We start from the raw sequence: 16,923 nt of genomic DNA, 5'->3' as shown, positions 1-16,923 counted from the left end.
ACTAGGATGTGTCTAGGAGTGGATCTCTTTGTATTAATCTTACTTAAGGTTTGTTGTATTCTCGGATATACAGATTCATGTTTTCATCAGATTTGGGAATTTTATGACCATTATTTAAAATAAAAGTTCTGCCCTTTATTTTCTCAACTCCCCTTTGGATACGACCATTAGACATATATTGTATGTCTAATGTCTGTAGGATGTTGTTCCACAGGTCTTTGAACAGCAATCACTGTTTTCAGTTAAAAAAATATCTTCAGATTGGGTAATTTTCCTGACATCTAGAATCTGCTGCTAAGCCCCTCTATTGAATTTTTCATTTAGTTGTTATACTTTTTGTGGTAACTCATACATTGCATATAATTTACCGTTTCTAAAGGTATATAATTCAGTGGCATTAAGTACATTCATATTGTTGTGCAAACTTCACCACTATTCATCTCTAGAACATTTTCATCTTCCCAAAATTGTTACCATTAAATAATAACTCCTTGTTCCTCCTCTCCCCTTAGTCCTTGGAAACCACCATACTTCTATCTATATGAATTTGCCTATTCTAAGTATTGCATTATAAGTGGAATCATATAATATTTGTCCTGTTGTGACTCATTCTCTTTGCTTAGCATAATGTCTTCAAAGTTCATCCATGTTGGAGCATGTGTCAGAATTTCATTCCTTTTTAAGGTTGAATAATATTCCATTATATATATATATATATGTGTATGTGTATATATATATATATGATATACACATATATATCACATTTTGACTATTCATTAATCCATCAATGGGTGCTTATATTGCTTCTACCTTTTGGTTATCATGAATAGACTTCTTTGAAAATGGGTATACAAGTATCTGCTCGTGTCCCTGCTTTCAATTCCCTTGGGTATATACCCAGAAATGGAATTACTGGATCATATGTTAATTCTATGCTTGATATTTTTAGAAAATGCCATACTATTTTGCATAGCAGCTGCACCATTTTACATCCCCACTAGCAATGCACAAAAGTTGCAATTTCTCCACGTCTCCACCAACACTTGTTATGTTCTGGGGGTTTTTAGTGTTTTTTCTCTTTTTTCGTAGCATCTGTCTTACTGGGGGTGATAATGAAGTGACACTGCCATCTCATGGTTCTTATTTGCATTTTCCTAATGACGGGGGGTTTCCCTGGTGGCTCAAACTGTAAAAGAATCTGCCAGCAATGCAGGAGTTTCGGGTTTGATCCCTTGGACAGGAAGATCCCTTGGAGAAGGGAATGGCTATCCACTCCAACATTCTGACCTGGAGAATTCCATGGACAGAGGAGCCTGGTGGGCTACAGTGCATGGGCTAACAGAGTCGGACATGACTAAGCAACTCACAATGATTAGTGATGTTGAACATCTTTTCACGTTCTTATGAGTCATTTACATATCTTCTTTGGAGAAATGCCTATTGAAGTCCTTTGCCCATTTTCCAGTTGGGTCTTTGGGGGTTTTAATGAATTATAGAAGCTCTTTATATATTCCAGATATTAATTCTTTATTAGATATATGATTTGCAAATATTTTCTCTCATTCCACAGGCCACCGTTTCACCCTGTTGATGTAATCCTTTGATGAATTAAAGTTTTTTTTTTTTTTAGCCTCCAGCATCTTTTATTTTTCCTAGAATCTGTATACTATTAACTCTAGCAGTATTGCAGTGCAATACTCAATACTGTTTAAGCCTCACGTTTTAGATTAACTACTTAATATTATAAATGTGAATGCACATCCTCATAACTGGGAAACTAAATGACATAGGTTTACTCATTTATGTCACCGTACAAAATTTTATATGCAACGGGAGCTTTTATACTATAGAATCTGACCTTAAAAACTAGCTTACATATAAAACATAGTTACTAAAAAAAAAACATAGTTACTCTTTACTCATCTGTCCTAACCTAGAAAGTGTTGCACCAATGCTTAAGATGTGATTAAAACAGATGAGTTCTCAACACAAGGTTAACAAACCTGAAGCTTCACCCTAGAAATACAAACCTATAAATCAAAAATTGTTTCACCAGAAATAGGTTATGAGCAACTCTTACCAAAGTAGTACTATAGGGAGTTACAATGTTGACCCAAAGAAGACACAGGATTTTCATTAAACATTTTTTAATGGGTCTCAAATTTTTTTTTTAATGGGTCTCAAATTTTGTAGCAGAGTTTTGGTCAAGTTGTTTTCATTAAAAAGTACTGATTTTAAAAACTAATAACTTAAACTGCCACACACAAAACATATGGTCCACAAAAACATTTTCCTTTCCTCTTGAAGGTTTTACAATGCATTGTTATCATTAACCAGTCTTTTACTATTAAACTTAAATGGCCAATTGAGACAAACAGTTCTGAGACCGTTCTTCCACCGCTGATTAAGACAGGCGTGGCAGGTATTGGGGATAATATTCATTTAGCCTTCTGAGCTTTCTGGGCAGACTTGGTGACCTTGCAAGCCCCAGCTCTCTTCTTGTCCACTGCTTTGATGACACCCACAGAGACTGTCTGTCTCATATCACTCACAGCAAAACGGCCCAGGGGGAGGATAGCCAGAGAAGCTCTCGACACACATGGGCTTGCCAGGAACCATATCAGCGACGGCAGCAACACCAGATTTCAAGAATTTAGGGCCATCTTCCAGCTTTTCCCCAGAACGATGATCAATCTTCTCGTTCAGCTCAGCAAACTTGCAAGTGATGTGAGCTGTGTGACAATCCAGCACAGGTGCATATCCAGCGCTGATTTGGCCTGGATGGTTCAAAATAATCCCCCGAGCTGTGAAGCCAGCTGCTTCCATTGGTGGGTCATTTTTGCTGTCACCAGCCACATTGCCATGACAAACATCTTTGACAGACACATTCTTGACATTGAAGCCCACGTTGTCCCCAGGAAGGGCTTCACTCAATGCTTCATGGTGCATTTCTACAGACTTCACTTCAGTTGCCACATTGACTGGAGCAAAGGTGACCACCATGCCAGGTTTGAGAACACCAGTCTCCACGTGACCCACAGGGACAGTACCAATACCACTGATCTTATAGACATCCTGGAGAGGCAAACGCAAGGCTTTGTCAGTTGGGTGAGTTGGTGGCAGGATGCAATCCAGAGCTTCAAGCAGGGTGGTTCCACTGGCATTGCCGTCCTTACGGGTGACTTTCCATCCTTGAACCATGGCATGTTAGCACCTGGCTCCAGCACATTGTCACCATTCCGGCCAGAAATTGGCACAAATGCTACTGTGTTGGGGTTGTAGCCAGTTTTCCTAATGTAGGTGCTGACTTCCTTAACAGTTTCCTCGTATCTCTTCTGGCTGTAGGGTGGCTCAGCGGAATCCATTTTGTGAACTCCCACAATTTGTTGTTTCACACGCAGAGTGTAAGCCAGAAGGGCATGCTCACGGGTCTGCCCGTTCTTGGAGATACCGGCTTCAAATTCACCAAAGCCAGCAGCAACAGTCAGTCAGCCTGGGCTGTGCCTGTGATCATGTTTTTGATGAAGTCTCTGTGTCCTGGGGCATCAGTGATGGTAACATTGTACGTGCTGGTCTCAGACTTGCACAGGGAGATATCGATGGTGATACCACGCCCACGTTCAGCTTTCAGTTTGTCCAAGACCCAGGCATATTTGAAGGAGCCCTTTTCCATCTCGGCAGCCTCCTTCTTGAACTTTTCAACTGTTCTCTTGTCAATCCCGCCACATTTGTGGACCAGATGGCCAGTTGTGGTGGACTTCCCTGAATCGACGTGCCCAGTGACAACGATGCTGATATGGGTCTTTTCCTTTCCCATTTTTGCTTAGGTTTAACGGTGGTTTTCACGACACGTGTGTCCTGGCAGCAAACCTGGTGTGAAAAAGCTAAAGTTTTTAATTGTGATGAAGTCCAATTTATCTATTTTCTCTTTTGTTGCCTATATTTTCGACATCATATCCAAATAATTATTGCCAGGTATAATGGCACGAAGATTCTCTCCTATATTGCAATATTTTAAGGGTTTTATAGTTTCACTCTTACATTTAGGTCTTGAATCCATTTTGAGTCCATTGTTGTAGGTGATGTAAAGGTCCAACCTCCTTTTCTTGCATATGGATATTCGGTTTTGCCAACACCACTTGTATTTTTTTAAGATTTATTTATTTATTTTTATTTTTTTGGCTGTGGTGAGTCTTTGTTGCTGTGCATGGGCTTTCTCTAGTTGTGGCAAGGGGGAGCTACTCTCTAGGTACATGTGTGGGCTTCTCATTGCAGTGGCTTCTCTCAGCGGAGCATGGGCTCTAGCTGCATGGGCTTCAGTAGTTGTAGCATGTAGGATCAGTGTTTGTGGCTCATGGGCTCGAGAGCACAGGCTCAGTAGTTGTGGCACACAGGCTTAGTTGCCCCATGGCATGTGGGATCTGCCGGGACCAGGGATCGACCTGGTGTCCCTTGCATTGCAAGGTAGATTCTTAATCACTGGACCACCAGGGAAGCCTTCCAACACCACTGGTTGAGAAGACTGTCCTTTCCCGTTGAGGTCCTTTTATCTTTGTCAAAAATCATTTACAATCATTTGACCATGGAGATTTCCCTGGTGATCCAATGGTTAAGACTCCATGCTTCCACTTTAGGGGACAGGGGTTCAATCCCTGGTCAGGAAACTAAGATCCCACATGCTTTGCAATGCAGCCAACAATTTAAAAAATAATTTTTTTTTTTAAAGTCACTTGACCATATGGGTTTATTTCTGGGCTCTCTATTGCAGGGGTCCCCAGTCCCTGGGCCACAGACCAGTACTGATTCAAAGTCTGTTAGGAACAAGACCACACAGCAGGAGGAGAGTAGCAGGCGAGTGAACAAAGCCTCACCTGCCGCTCCCCGTGGTTCACGTTACCGCCTGAACCATATCCCCCCTCATTCCACGGAAAAAATGTTTTCTTTGAAACTCATCCCTGGTGTCAAAAATGTTAGGCACCACTGCTCTATTCTATTCCATTGGTTGATATGTTTGTCTTTATGCCAACCCCACACTGTTTTGATTGCTAGAGATTCCATATGAATTTTAGGATGGATTTTTCTGTTACTGCAAAAAAAAAAGAATGTTGTTGGCATTTGAATAGGGATTGCATTGGTTATATAGATTACTTTGGGTTGTTACTGTATTCTTCAACTCCAGGATATCCTTGGGTTATTATTATTTCTACCTCCTTATTGAGAATCTCTATTATTGATTCATTGTGATCGTAATTTCTTTGAATTCTTTAAATATAATTTCCTTTAGTTCATTGAACATCCTCATAACAGCCTCTTTGAAGTCTTTGTCTGCTAAATTCAGTATCAATACTCACTCAGAGTCAATTTATATTAACTGTTTTTTTCGAAGTATGGGTCATGCATTTCCGTTTCTTTGTGTGTCTTATAATTTGTTGTTGTTGTTCTTGTTGTAAATTGGACATTTTAGATAATATCTTGTAGCAAGTCTGAATTCTAATTCCCCCCTGCAGGCTACTGTTATTTCTATTTGTTTATCTGTTTATTGTTTCTCTGATTAGTAACTTGTCTGGGCTAAATCCATGAAATCTGTCTCTCCAGCAGAATATAGCTACAACTTCTGTCCTTTTTTTGTTATTTTTATTTCTGACTTCCTGAAGTACTTGCTCATGTACTTCATAACTGAGTGACTAGCCACTGATCAAACAGAGCTTGTGTCCAACCACCTCAAGCCACTGAACTAACTCTTCTGTCCTCTACTGACAGATCTGTGTTTTCTGGGGGAGTGTATTCATAGTTTCGGCCACCATTTTCACTCTTACCCAGCTTTCACTTATTGTTATGCCCTTTTGCATTTCCTCTGCACATACACAAAGCCTCAGGGTTGGCCAGGAGCGTGTAGCTGATTGGGCCCTCTCTTATCTCTGTGCATGCATGCAGCTTCATCCTGGAAGCTTGCCCCAACCAAGACTACAACCTTTAGATGGTAGAGCCACTGGCCCTCCTCACTGCTACCTCTGAGATTGTCCCTTCATCAGCAACACTGTTGGGTGTTTCTGATCACTATCCTCTGTCCTCACTGACCAGAGCAGAGAAGGTGCTGGTCCTGACTGTCTTAAAATTTAGAATCTCTGTATCAAATAACTGAGGGAGAGAGTGATGGTGCAGCCTCAGGCCAGAAAATCACAGATTCCCACTCTTCTTACCTGAAGTTCAGCAGTTTTTCAAGCATAAATGCTTCTCAGATTGTTGTATGATTTTGTTTGGTGTCTGGGGAAATGAAATGGGTGTTTTGTCACTTTTTCTTTATGTCAACTACTGCTTTTGTCCCAGTATCTTTTGGGGTAAATGAGATGCCAGTCTCTTCACTTGGCCACACCAGAACATCTAGCCTTCAGTTTTCTTATTTTAAATGCTCAGGGGAATTCCTTGGTGGTCTAGTGGTTAGGACTCTGAGCTTCCACTACAGGGGGCTACTGGTTCGATCCATGGCCAGAGAACTAAGATCCCGCAAGCCACACAGCTAGGCCAAACAAATAAACAAAAGACCTCTCAGTATTTTCTAAGGAAAATACAGCCTGTACAAATACTGCGTGTCGTTTATACCTTTACTTCACAATACAGACAATGTACAAAGAGAGTTTACAGTGCAAAACAAAAGGACTTCTGCTACTTGCAGATTGTGTAACTCTATACATGGCCTATATCGTGTTAACAATACCAAATTATCTTAAATAATATCCTGTAACAGTCACTTCAACCATTAGATAGGTTTGAAAACAACTAGCCCACACTTCTTGACTGCACACTTGCTCACATTACCAAAGGTCAAAGCTGCCTCATGGAGTGTTAAGAATTCTCATTTGAACTGTCTGGTTTGCAAAACCTGAACCAACAATGGAAACAACTTACCTCCTCTGTTTGATCTTGTTTGATCAACAAATAATTTTTGACAGAAATTCCTCAAAAGCAACAAAGATATCAGAGTTATCAGTGTGAGAAGCACATTGATCCCTAGGTCCAGAGTTGCCCAGTAGCTGGCCAACTACATAACACAAAAATGCAAGACCATAATCATGTACTATTGTTGTTCAGCCACTAAGTTGTGTTCAACTCTTTCTGACCCCATCAACTGCAATATGCCAGACTTCCATGTCCTTTACTATCTCCTGGAGTTTGCTCAAACTCATGTCCATTGAGTAGGTGATGCCATCCAACCATTTCATCCTCTGTTACCCCCTTTTCCTCCTGCCCTCAGTCTTTCCCAGCAATAGGGTATTTTTCCAATGAGTCAGCTGTTCGCTGGCCAGGTGGCCAAAGTATTGGAGCTAAAGTGTCAGTATCAGTCCTTCCGTAAATATTCAAGGTTGATTTCCTTTAGGAGTGAATGAATCCTAAGGGAAATTGTGTATTATATAGTAGTAAATCTAATAATACTGTAATTCTGGAGGAAGGATGAGTAGAAATATTTTAAAATCTCTACAGCAACTTAAAGATATTAAAACAGGTATGGTTTCTATCGGTGACAAAGATAATCTAATATTCTGAGGCTTGTTGCCTACTGTATTAGTTATTGATTGCTGCATAACAAATTGCCCCAATGTTTAGTAGCTTAAAACAACACAATTTCATACCATTTCTGAGGGTGAGGAGTCTAGGAGCAGCATAGCTCAGTAATACTGGTTTCTCCTGAGGTTGAATTCAAGCTATTGGCCATCTGAAGGCTTGACTGGGCTGGAAGATCTACCTCCAAGCCCATTCATATAGTTGTTGGCAGAATGACTTGATGAACCCTATTTCATTCTGGGTGGCAATTTGTCCAGCTGAAAAACTTTAATTCTAGTTTCCCTTGCAGCTAGATGTGACATCATCCTACATGCTGGCCAATGATGTGTAATTAGAAGTTGTTGGGTGGAAATTCCAGGAAGCCTTAAAACTTTTGCTGTCATGGGCTACTAGGCAACCCCCAAGGATGGTGAAGGACAGAGATAGGAAGAACCTGAGTCCTTAATAACAACTGAGCCTCCCTTCAGCTTTTATGGGGGTAGGGGTAATGGCTTGTTTAGGGACCTCTATTAGCCTAATCTAATTCTGAAATGCATATACTATCTCATTTCACCTCACAGAAACCCTGAGTGGAAGGATTTTTATTATCCTCATTTCATGGAAAGGAAATGAGGAGAGGTAGCCTGACTTGCCCAAGCTCATATGAATAGTAAAGACAGAGCCAACTGTGTCTGACTCCCTGGCAAGCGCTCACGACCACTGGGCCAGACGGCTGTGTACCCTGGGCAATAATGGTAGTAACAGCAATAGTTCACACAGGAACTCTTGCTATGTTCCAGGCACTATGCTCCAGGCTACTTCTTACCATTTCATTCAGTCTTCACAACAACCCCCAAGACATAGGTATTACCATCCTCATTTTATAGATGAGAAAACTGAGGCTTGGAAAATGTAATTCATTTGCCCATGACTCAAGGAGACACTGGAGAAGGCAATGGCACCCCACTCCAGTACTCTTGCCTGGAAAATCCCATGGACAGAGGAACCTGGTAGGCTGCAGTCCATGGGGTCACCAAGAATCGGACACAACTGAGCGACTTCACTTTCACTTTTCACTTTTATGCACTGGAGAAGGAAATGGCAATCCACTCCAGTGTTCTTGCCTGGAGAATCCCAGGGATGGGGGAGCCTGATGGGCTGCCGTCTTTGGGGTCGCACAGAGTCGGACACGACTGAAGTGACTTAGCAGCAGCAGCAGCAAGGAGACACACGGGGCCAAGACATGACCTCATGTATGCTTTAGAAAGCCCCCTTGGGATAAGGTATGGGGCATGGATTGGAACAGAAAAGAGCAAAGACTAGGCACTTATTTAGAAAGCTTACAGAAGGACTTTGAGGAGAGAAGAGGAAGGGCTGAGCACCAGTGCACTCTGTCCCAGGACCTGGCGTTTACGACGCAGGCTGTGTTGGCTGAGGAGGCTCCTTGTAAGGAGCCATCTGCAAGAGGATAACGTTAAGGACACATCCTCCCTGAGCTTTTAGGAAGTTCCTTCCATTCCCTTTAGTCTCTCCTCTCCTTTAACTTCCAGAATGTCCACTGTCCCAGTCTCACCCAGTGTTTTTGAAGAGAAAACGATGAATGGAAGAGAAGAGGTGATAAATCTATTTGCTTTAGAATGTTATGAACTTAAAATAGAAGCTTCCAGGGACCTCCCTGGTGGTCCAGTGGTTAAGAATACACCTTTCAATGCTGGGGACATGGGGGTCAGTTCCTGGTCAGGAAATTAAGATCCCACATGCCAGGGGGCAACCAGGCCCGTGACCCACAGCTCCTGAGCCTAGTCACACTAGAGACTGCGTGCGGCAACTAGAGAAAGCCTGTGCCCCACAGCAGAGACCCAGCACAGCCAAGATAAAATTAGAAAGAAAAGACAGAGAGAGAGAACCTTCCATAGGCAGGGGGGAGGGGCGGCATCAACAATGAGCAGCTCAAGCTGTCCCTCATACTCAGCACAGACCTTTGAGGGAGGCGTCACCCAAACCCTATAACCAGAGCAGGTCAGAAGGAAGTGCCCTCTTATCTTTTAGAGCTAGTAACTGAGACCTGCTTCATTGACTATGCCAAAACCTTTGATTGTGTGGATCACAATAAACTGTGGAAAATTCTTAAAGAAATGGGAATACCAGACCACCTTACCTGCCTCCTGAGAAACCTGTATGCAGGTCAAGAAGCAACAGTTAGAATTGGACAGGGAACAGCGAACTGGTTCCAAATTGGGAAAGGAGTTCGTCAAGGCTGTATATTGTCACCCTGCTTATTTAACTTATATGCAGAGTACATCATGGGAAATGTTGGACTGGATGAAGCACAAGCTGGAATCAAGATTTCTGGGAGAAATATCAGTGACCTCAGATACGCAGATGACACTACCCTTATGGCAGAAAGCAAAGAACTAAAGAGCCTCTTGAAGGTGAAACAGGAGAGTGAAGAAGATGGATTAAAACTCAACATTCAAAAAAACTAAGATCATGGCATCCAGTCCCATCACTTCATGGCAAATAGATAGGGAAACAATGGAAACAGTGAGACTCTTTATTTTCTTGGGCTCCAAAATCACTGCAGATGGTACTTGCAGCCATGAAATTAAAAGATGCTTGCTCCTTGGAAGAAAAGCTATGGCAACCTTAGACAGTGTATTAAAAAGCAGAGACATCACTTTGCCAACAAAGGTCTGTCTAGTCAAAGCTATGGTTTTTCCAGTAGTTGTGTATGGATGTAAGAGTTGGACCATAAAGAAGGCTGAGCGCCAAAGAATGGATGCTTTTGAACTGTGGTGTTGGAGAAGACTCTTGAGAGTCCCTTGGCCAACAAGGAGATCAAGCCAGTCAATCCTAAAGGAAATCAACCCTGAATATTCACTGGAAGGACAGATGCTGAAGCTGAAGCTCCAGTACTTTGGCCACCTGATGCGAAGAGCCGACTCATTGGAAAAGACCCTGATGCTGGGAAAGACTGAAGGCAAGAGGAGAAGGGGGCAGCAGAGGATGAGATGGTTTGATATCATCACCAACTCAATGGGCATCAGTCTCAGGAGGCTCCGGGAGTTGGTGATGGACAGGGAGGCCTGGCATGCTGCAGTTCATGGGGTCGCAAAGAGTCGGACACAACTGAGCGACTGAACAACAACTGAGACCCACAGAAGTTGGGTAACTGGCTAACGGTCACAGAGCAAGTAAAAGGTAGACTCGAAGCTCAGACTCTTCCCCATCACATCTGCCACCTACACAAGTAATAGAACCTGATGCAGCCAAAACTCAAGCCAAAAGAAAATGTTTTGGAAGGATACAGGCCAGCTCACAGGACTAAGGCAAGGCTTGACCAGGCTGTGTCAGTCTTCTGACTCAGGTGTATGCAACAGAAATGACTTCTGGGTACATTAATTAGAAAATGAATATATTGAAAGGATTCAAAGTATATATTAGAAAGAGGTTAGCAGCTACACGGCTAGTGAGTGAAGTCACTCAGTCGTGTCTGACTCTTTGTGACCCCATGGACTGTAGACTACCAGGCTTCTCTGTCCATGGGATTCTCCAGGCAAGAACACTGGAGTGGGTTGCCATTACAGCTAGTAGTAACACACAAAATTGTACTACAGAACCAGTTTGGTGGTTTTATAGTCACTACTGCCCCCAGCACCTGGGCAGACACACCAGAGCTTATATGGCAGATACCCTTGACCAGGGATCATCCCGCTTCCACAAATGACTCATCAGCCACCTCTCTCACATAACATGATTCTGCTGGTCCCAGCATCTTTGAATCCCATTCCCAGTTCACAGGTTGAGTGTGCCAAATTAAGGCATCCTTTTTATGTATGCAGCTCTAGCCACAAGGAATTTGGGAAAGCAAGTACTGGTATTTTTAGCTTCTTTGTGGAGAAGTGGGCTTTGCTTCATAAGGAAGGGAATTAGTTACTAATATGAAAGTAGTCCGGGTGATCAATAGTCAAAAAAGACAAATGTAGGTGAGATAGATGCAAGAAAAGGACAGGAACCAAAGATTTTTGTAACAGCATCTTAAAATAATGCTTAATATGTTTCGACTGTTGCAGCTGGAGATTAAGGTGGGAAACAAAGTGGGTGATAAAGAGTGAGTGAGTGAGTGAGTGAGTGAAGTCGTTCAGTCGTGTCCGACTCTTTGCGACCCCATGGACTGTTGCCTACCAGGCTCCTCCGTCCATGGGATTTTCCAGGCAAAAATACTGGAGTGGGTTGCCATTTCCTTCTCCAGGAGATCTTCCTGACCCAGGGACTGAACCCAGGTCTCTGGTGATAAAGAAGTAAAGTAAAAATATATCCTCAAAAATGAAGCTCTTATATTTAAAAATATGCTATTTTCAAATGAATATATCTAGGAACAATGTATCAACATATAACATAGAAATATATATAAATTATAATTTTATTATTTAAATAAATTTATAAATAAAACAATAATTATTATATTAATAAAATACATATGATCTATATAATTAAAGGGACTTCCCTGGTGGCTCAAGATAGTAAAGAATCTGCCTGCAATGTGGGAGATCCAGGTACAACCCCAGGGGAGATTCCCTGGAGAAGGGATGGCAACCCACTCCCGTATTCTTGCCTGGGAAATTCCATGGACAGAGGAGCCTGGTGGGCTACAGCCCACAAAGTCACAAAGAGTCAGACACGACCGAGTGACTAACACACGTATATAATTAAAACAAATGAGGTTACTTTCATGAAGGAGAGTGCTCATAAAGCAAAGCCCCATCATTTTGAGATAAGAACATCATTGTTTGGTTGTAGAACTATTCCAGTCTTTAAATACTAAATCCACATATCAGTTCTCTAACTCCCAGCTCTTTCAGACACTGTTCTTTGATCCTGTGGTACCTCTTGCAGGCCCTGGACTCATCTATAGTCTAATTATCACCTCCCTCCTGTCTTCATTTTCCACCCTAACTAGGCTTGAATCCAAAGCTCCATCACTTCAATCCCTCTTCACCCCCACAGGACCCCCTTATCCAAAATCCCATCTCTGGAAATGTGTGGATGAAGGCACACCCACTATGCTGGCTTTTAGGTAGGCAGCACTGCTAAACCACTTCCAGAGGATCTGATAAAACCTTTGTGGGAAGCTTCTGATCTTTTGACCCTTTACTAGCATGTAGCTTACAATGGCTTTTTTCCTTTCGTTTGGGGCATAAACACCTAGAGCAAGACCTAGTAAAAAATGGGCATCCAACAACTATTGCTGAATTGAATTGGAGACAGCCAGAATTCAACAAGCGACTAATGACTGAGAAGTCACTCGAGATTCGAGTATTCACAGGTCTTGGGGAAGATGGACAGCAGGGAGAGTGGGTCTGGAAATTGGACTTGACGTAGGGATCCAGATTAGACTCTGGTAAAGCAACAATCTGAAAATACTGCTTGGACATTAAATTGATGAGCTCGGGTAACCCCTGGTGGGCACACTGTTTGGGGATGCTGCAGACAAAGGAATTTCAGCATCTGGGTATTTACTGTGCAGGATTCATAGGCTCATCTAAAATGAAAGAATCAGATAAACAAGACAGTTCATTACTTTTCATCAATACAAGGTCCCATCTTCTCCCTGGGAGCTCCTACTGCTTCAACTACCATTGATGGAAACAGTTAAAAGAGTTGACCACCCGGGAAGATTTCTGGTGTTCAGAAGAACAAGCGCTTGGCCTCTGGTTACCAGCGGCAGTATTCTGTTCAGATCAGGCCCTGCGCCTGTTAACAAGACTGCTTTTCTGGGTAAGAGACAGTGATACTAGGATTTTAACCATCTTAGATTCTTCTTAGGTTAGGACCACAGTGCAAGTTAGACATTTCCTCCTTTAATTTCTGTGTCAAATAGATTAATTGTAGACTTTTTTTTAGAAGCCTAGGGAAATGAGTTGTTGAGACAGACAAACCTAGGGCACCCCTGATTTATCTTCAGATAAAAAGTGAGGAGATTCTACACAGTCGGGCTATAAAAAGCCAAACAGGCAGTTGGAGAGAGGTGCCCGTCCCAGGCACTCTTGGAGCTGTGGTGACCGCCTGGATGGTTGTTCACAGAGCAGAAAGTAGTGAGAGAGAAGGGCTGGCGGTAACGAGGGGATTTAGGTCCTTCTATAAAAACAGCAGCTTCCAATCAGAAAATCAGATGACAGGTATCCAGCTATCCAACCCACAAAGGGCAAAGTCCCCCACCCTGGCAGAGTTTGATTGCTGGCATGAAGACAGCCTAGAGGTAGAGCGAGCCCTTTCTAGGTTAACATAATCAGATGGATACAGGACACCTGCCACTCACTGCAAAGCGCTTCACAGAGCTCACTGGCTGCATTCATCTGCTTAATAAAGCCAGAATCTGAAACAAACCCTCTTTACCCAGTTTCTCAGAGCCCTGTTGCAGAGAACATGCCTTTAATTAGAGCCAGAATGCACAGTGGTGGGGTTCAGCTATACTGCGGTTTGGTGCTGCAAGGCAGAAAAGTTACCACGTATCTTCCCAGGCAAGCAAAATGGAGATGGTGTTTCATATCAGATATCCCTTCAGGAAAAGAACATATTATGGCTGAGAGAAACAATGCAAAAGTCTGGGTTAATTTTTGGTTTGTGTCCTTAAAAATAATGGAACATTTGTTTCTGAGCAGTGCAATAATTGGAATATTTAGACCTCACAATAACAGATAAGGGTATTTTAGATATGAAGAAACTGAGACTCAGAGAGGATAAGTAACTTGCCCAAGATCACACAGTTGCAAAGAGCAGGACTGGGATTCACACCCAAGTTATTTAAGTCTTTTTTTATTTAAGAACTCACTTTCTGAACTTGTGTGCACCCTTGAAACATGTGTTTTGGAAGAAGACGTTGCAAGTCACTGTGTCCAACAGCCAAGGAAGAGAAGGATCATTCTGTGAGATCAGTCTCTGTAGACAGCCTTTAGGCTCTTGAGTTGAGATGTGTCTCCTTTGAGGATCTTTCCTTCAGTGATGTATAAGGGTGTTCCCTGCAGCACTGTTTAAAACAGAGTAAAAAGAGGGAAGCTACTTGTCCCCAACATGTAAAAAAAAAAGTGGAAGTTAGTCACTCAGTCGTGTCTGCCTCTTTGCGACCCCCTGGACTGTACCTCTGTCCATGGAATTCTCCAGCACGGTAACTACCTGACTATGCAAGAACCAGTTAACTATAGTTTTAACTATACAGCTCACTTGTAGTCACCCAACACAATTATATATCATGCAACACAAATTATAAGGATTTCAGTGGCAATGACACAAATCTTACTAGAAACGAAATTGATTTTCTCAAGCCCGGATCTTGTCAAAATGTAAATGGCTATTCATACCAAGTGATATCTTTTTCTTGATTGGTTGGGAGCAGACTGATTTTACCTTGGATACTCTGCCTTGGTTTTACTGAAGTTTTGTACTGTAGGGTTTGGTGGAATTGGGAGCCTAATAGATTCTGTTCTTATTTCAGTGTAGATTATTGGAACTGCAGATGGAAGTAGTCAGATTACTATGGAACCAGATTTACTAGACCATTACTAACATTTAGAAAAAGCTATAGCCATAATTTTTTTTTTTTTTTTAAAAAGACCGCAACTCCTTGATTTTAATAGAGAACTCCCACTAGGTGAATTTCCAGATTTCCTTTTTTTCATTCTTTATATACCACTTTATGGGGTCTATGTCATTTTTGTTGCTATTATTTTTCCTGTTTGTTTTGGTTGAAAGTATATATTCTGAGATATATTTAATAGGACTTTGACAGTTGTATGAAGAAAGAGTAAAGGGTTTAAAGAAACTTAAGATTTAAAAAGAGAAAAACTGGAAAAACAAATTTATGGTACAAATACATAACAGAATAATAGGCAGCTGTAATACAGAAAGAGAAGATTCCATATGTTCTGACATGGACCAATCATCAACATGTAATTGAAAATAGCAAGGTACAAAGCAGTGTACAATTTGTTACCATTTGTGGAAAAGAAGGGAAAGAAGGCCTACATGTATGTTTTTGCTTGTATGGACAAAGAACATCTCTGGAAGAATATACAAGGAACCAGCACCACTCATCACCTCTGTGCAGGGACGTGTCACTGGGGGACAAAGGTTTTTCACCCTAGGTCCTTTTGTACCTTCTGATTTCAAAATGTGTAACCATATTACCAATGATTTCAAAACATGTGACCCTATTACCAGATGATTATATGCAGATGACATGATTTTTTTTTTACATGGATTTGTTGATATATTTTTGGCTGCACTGGGTCGTCGTTGCTGCGTGTGGGCTTTCTCCATTTGTGGCAAAGAGAGGTTACTCTTCAGCTGTGATGGCTTCCGTTGTTGCAGAGCATGGGCTCAAGAGCATAGGCTCAGTCGTTGTGGCGCACAGGCTTAGGTGCTCCAAGGCACCCAGGGATCTTCCTGGACCAGGGATTGAACTGGTGTCCTTGGCAGTGTGACGTGAATTCTTAACCACTGGACCACCAGGGAAGCCCGGCATGATTCTATACATAAAAAACCCTAATGACGCCACAGAAAAATAGTAGGACTTATAAATGAACTCAGCAAGGTAGCAGGATACAAGATTAACACACAGAAGTTGTCTGCATTTCTTTACACTACCAACAAAACATCACAAAGGTGATGTAAGAAAAAAACACAATAACTTTCAAATATCACACTCCAAAAAATAAAATACTTAGGAATAAACCTGACCAAGGAGGTGAAAGACTTCTACACTGAGAACTATAAAACACTAATAAAGGAAACTGAAGATGACTCAAAGAAATGGAAAGATATCCCAAACTCTTGGATTGGAAGAATTAACATTGTTAAAATGGCCATACTACCCAAATCAATCTACAAATTTAATGCAATCTTTATCAAATTACCCATGACATTTTTCACAGAACTAAAACAAATAATCCTAAAATTTATATGAAGCTGTAAAAGACCCAGAATTGCCAAAGTGATCTTGAAGAAAAAGAAGCAAGCAGGAGGCATAACCTTTTCAACTTCAGACAATACTACAGTAAATTAAAACAGTGTGGTATTTGCACAAAAAACAGACATGTAAGGCTCAATGGAACAGAACTGAGAGCCCAGAAATAAACACACACACCTATGGTCAATTAATCTTCGACAAAGTAGGCAAGAATATACAAGGGGAAAAAGTCTCTTCAGCAAGTGGTGTCAGGAAACTTGGAGACCCACATGTAAATTGATGAAGTTAGAACACATCCTCTTACTATACACAAAAGTAAACTCAAAATGGCTTAAAGACTTAAACATAAGACATAACACCATTAAACACCCAGAAGAGATCATAGGCAAAACATTCTCCGACATAAATCGTACCAATGT

General features: G+C 41.6%; 1 pseudogene; it reads right to left on the bottom strand.

The window, feature by feature from the left end:
• Positions 1-2,204: 2,204 nt before the first annotated feature.
• LOC122697022 lies at positions 2,205-3,817 on the bottom strand (annotated as a pseudogene).
• Positions 3,818-16,923: the final 13,106 nt, after the last annotated feature.

The sequence above is a fragment of the Cervus elaphus genome, chromosome 7 (genome assembly GCF_910594005.1).
Source record: "Cervus elaphus chromosome 7, mCerEla1.1, whole genome shotgun sequence".
Classification (NCBI taxonomy): domain Eukaryota; kingdom Metazoa; phylum Chordata; class Mammalia; order Artiodactyla; family Cervidae; genus Cervus; species Cervus elaphus.
Note: the sequence above shows the minus strand (reverse complement) of the source record. Positions and strands in the feature narration are given on the sequence as shown.